General features: G+C 37.2%; 1 protein-coding gene and 1 pseudogene across 6 annotated transcripts in view; both read left to right on the plus strand.

Annotated features, from left to right (window-relative positions):
* BRAF (B-Raf proto-oncogene, serine/threonine kinase) overlaps window positions 1-4,233 on the plus strand; it is a 173,824-nt gene that overhangs the window by 41,388 nt on the left and 128,203 nt on the right. The gene's annotated exons all lie outside the window — the stretch shown is intronic.
* On the plus strand, window positions 2,641-2,740 carry LOC121029024 (uncharacterized; annotated as a pseudogene).

Raw genomic sequence — 4,233 nt, forward strand, 5'->3', positions numbered from 1 at the left:
TATGGCGTTTTTCCTCTCTGTCCCCCCCCCCCCCCCAAAAAAAAAAAAAGTTGAAAAAAAAAAATTTAAAAATGTAGGCCCTATTGCAGACCTACTGAAACAGAAACTCTGGGCATGAGGCTCTGCAAGCTATATTCTAACCAGCTGTTTTAGTGATTTTGTACATGGTAGACTTTGAAGACCATTGTTAATCCTAGATCCAACTTAAAATAATAAACACAAGCATTTTAAGTAATTCTGTATGTTTTACTCTAAGGTTTTGACATATATTAATTTAATTTCTCCCCTAACTACCTTATGAAGTAGGTACTCTCATCATTTCCATTTTGTAGTTGAGAAATTTAGAAACTTGGCCAAGTATTCAGGACTGGTTAGTGGTGAATTAAGATTTTTTTTTAAGAGGTAATTATCTCTTTTTAAAAAATTATTTTGAGAGAGAAAAAGCACAAGCAGGGGAGGGACAGAGAGAGAGGAGAGAGCAAGAATCCCAAACAGGCTTCACACAGCGCAAAGCCCGATGTGGGGCTTGAACCCACGAACCATGAAATCATGACCTGAGTTGAAGTCAGATGCTTAACCAACTGATCCACTCAGGTGCTCCAGTGGTGAATTAAGATTTAAATCAAAGTATTATGACTACAAAGCCCATGCTTTTAGCCGCTACAGAGCCCTAGTGCTTTCTTCAATTTGGGGGATGGAGCAGAACTAAGCAAGTTAGGAAATCCAAGAAGTATAAAGGAGAAGATTGACACACCTGAATATATAAAAATTTAAGATTTTTATAAGAAAATAGTATGCACATAAAAGAAAAAGATGATTACAATGGCAAAACTGACACATAACACAGGATTAACAGTGCTGCTATACAGAGAGCTCTCACAAATTGTTAAGAAAATTACTACATTGGGGCGCCTGGGTGGCGCAGTCGGTTAAGCGTCCGACTTAAGCCAGGTCACGATCTCGCGGTCCGTGAGTTCGAGCCCCGCGTCAGGCTCTGGGCTGATGGCTCGGAGCCTGGAGCCTGTTTCCGATTCTGTGTCTCCCTCTCTCTCTGCCCCTCCCCCGTTCATGCTCTGTCTCTCTCTGTCCCAAAAATAAATAAACGTTGAAAAAAAATTTTTAAAAAAAGAAAATGACTACATTAAAAATGGACAAAAGATACAAACCTATGTAATTCATAAAAGAAGACATGCAGATTTCATAATATCTGAGTAGATACTCAAATCTCATTAGTAGAAAAGGAAGTTGGTATTAACAGCAAGATTATTGTTTTTCCATCTGTGTGGTAGCAAAAAAAAAAAAAAAAATGACATCAGGTACTAGCTGGAATATAGGAAAATCCTTTCAGTGTCTCTCAGCATCCTATCAGCACCTGTTTGGGGGTATGATAGGGCTGAGGTGCTGATAGGATTGAGATACGGGTACTGATAAGGATTGAGAATTTCTAAAACCTTTTGCAAAAGTACATGTTAATGTCTGTTACAGATTTGAAAAGTTGTGTGCATGTGTGTCCATCCTTTGATCCAGCAATTAATTGCCCTTTAGGGAATCTATCCCACAGAAATAAAAGCCCTGGCAAATGGATAACTGTATAACTATTGCGTATTGCAGCATTATTCAGCAAAATGTGCCAACAACCAGAATGTGAATGTCTCAATACATGGTTGAGTAAACTTGAACACAAAATTACCAGAACAATGATAGTTGCCAAGTAATAATATATAAAGTATAATCTTGGTTTTGTTTTTAAGAAGAACAGAAGAAAGGCAGAGAGAAAAATATGGAAGAGTATGACTCAAAGTGTTAACATTGATTACTTCAGAGTCATAGGATTGGGGTGAAGGTGGGAGGGAAAATTACAAACTGATTTTTTTTAATGTCCTTATTTGATTTTTGTGGAACAAGGGGTGTGTGTGTCTGTGTGTCTGTCTGTTAAGTCTGTAGACGAAATGGGAATGGATTGGTGTTTTGTTTGCCAAATATAAAAACTTTCCAGTTTAGAATGTTAGATGTAGACTGATGGATGTATCTTTAGAAATGTCAAAATGTCTTCGTTTTGGACTACTTTTTTGTTGTGTGATCCATAGCTAGGTGGCTTATTTCTAAAATATGTGTAAGATCATAAAATACTCATGAATGTGTATTAGTATTGAAAATTCTCCTTAGGGACACCTGGGTGACTCTGTTGGTTGAGCATCTGACTCTTGATTTCATCTCAGGTCATGAGATGGAGCCCTGTGTCAGGCTCTGTGCCGAGAGCATGGAGGCTGCTTAAGATTCATTCTCTCTCCCTCCTTCCCTCTTGCCCTTCCCCCTGCCCCCGCTTGGTTTCTCACACTCAAAAAATAAAAATATATAAATAAAAATTTTTTAAAAATAGTAAAAGTTTAAAAAAAGAATGAAAATTCTCCTTAAATGTTAAAGTAGGATGACATACACTGGACCCACCAAAAATAACCCCAAAATATTCTGTAAGAATCAGATTTATCTGATGTGTGAATATTACTTTAGAAATTTTACTTATTTAATTAACTAAATTTCAGTAGTTAAGCAGATTTTATCATTAACCTTTACATTTGAATATATTTTAAACTTAGCTTTAATTAGATAAATTCTTTACCTGATTAAAACTTGGTCTTGATTGTTTCTCAGCTTTTTGGCTAAGATCAAGTGTAGTATCTGCTCTTACCAGTTTAAAACTTGGTCTTGAAATGCAAAAAACAACAAAAAAAAACCCCACAAAAACTGTTAATAGAGTTGGCTGCGCTGATTCATTATGGCTTTAAAAATTTTGTAGCTAGTATTTTATTGAAAATTGCCAAAAAATTAAAAAAAATACAAAAGCATATGCACCGAAGGGCAACTTTAATTTCCATTCTGACAGAGCTCTAGTCTTACCTCTCACATGTAACCACTGTCAGTAGTTTCTGTGTGTTATTTCTGAGTTTGTCTGTATAAAGCCAACTGTTGGTGGACTTTGATGATGATGATGATGATGATTTTAGAGAGAGTGCATGTATGTGAGAGAGGGAGAGAGGGGGAGAGAATCTTAAGCAAGCTCAATGCTGAGCATGGAGCCTAGCTCGGGCTTGATCCCTTGGGATCCCTTGAGCCAAAAATCAAGAGTCGAATGCACAACCAACTGAGCCCCCAGACACCTCCCGCCGCCACCCCCTTTTTTAGTTTTTTTTTTTTTTTTTTTTTTTTTTTTGAGAGAGAGAGAAAGAGCAGGAGAGGGGCAGAGACAGAGGGAGAGAGAGAATCCAAAGCAGGCTCTGCACTGTCAGCACAGAGCCCAGTGTGGGGCTTGAATTCATAAACTGTGAAATCATGACCTGAGCAGAAACCAAGAGTCAGCTGCTTACTCTACTGAGCCACCCAAGCACCCTGCTGTCAGCTTTTTAAATTGTATATATTTTTGCTATACTGATTATGTAAATTATATATTCTTTATATTGGAAAAAATAAAGAACATTTATTTAATCAATGCCCAGAATATTTTTGATCTAGGGAAAACTTTTGAATTTAACTTATTTTTTTTTTAAGTTTATTCATTTTGAGAGAGACAGCTCAAATGTGAGAGGGGCAGACAGGGGGGGAACAGAGGATCAGAAGCAGGCTCTGTGCTGACAGCAGAGAGCCTGATGTGGGGCTTGAACTCATGAACCATGAGATCATGACCTTAACCAAAGCCAAGAGTTGGATGCTTAACCAACTGAGCCACCCAGGCACCCTTGACTTTAACTTTTTAAAAACTTTTTTAATTTTTTTAATTTAATTTATTTTTAATTTACACCCAAATTAGCATATAGTGCAACAATGATTTCAGGAGTAGATTCCCTAGTGCCCCTTACCCATTTAGCCCATCCCCCCTCCCATACCCCCTCTAGTAACCCTCTGATGTTCTCCATGTTTATGAGTCTCTTACGTTTTGTCCCCCTCCCTGTTTTTATATTATTTTTGTTTCCCTTCCCTTATGTTCATCTGTTTTGTCTCTTAAAGCCCTCCTATGAGTGAAGTCATATGATTTTTGTCTTTCTCTGACTAATTTCACTTAGCATAATCCCCTCCAGTTCCATCCACGTAGTTGCAAATGGTAAGATTTCATTCTTTTTGATTGCTGAGTAATACTCCAGTGTGTGTGTGTGTGTGTGTGTGTGTGTGTGTGTGTGTGTGTGGCTATTTTATATATATATATATATACATATATATATATATAGTATAAAGTATATA

This window comes from Herpailurus yagouaroundi, unplaced genomic scaffold, assembly GCF_014898765.1.
Source record: "Herpailurus yagouaroundi ecotype Mexico unplaced genomic scaffold, PumYag 100, whole genome shotgun sequence".
In the NCBI taxonomy this organism is placed as follows: domain Eukaryota; kingdom Metazoa; phylum Chordata; class Mammalia; order Carnivora; family Felidae; genus Herpailurus; species Herpailurus yagouaroundi.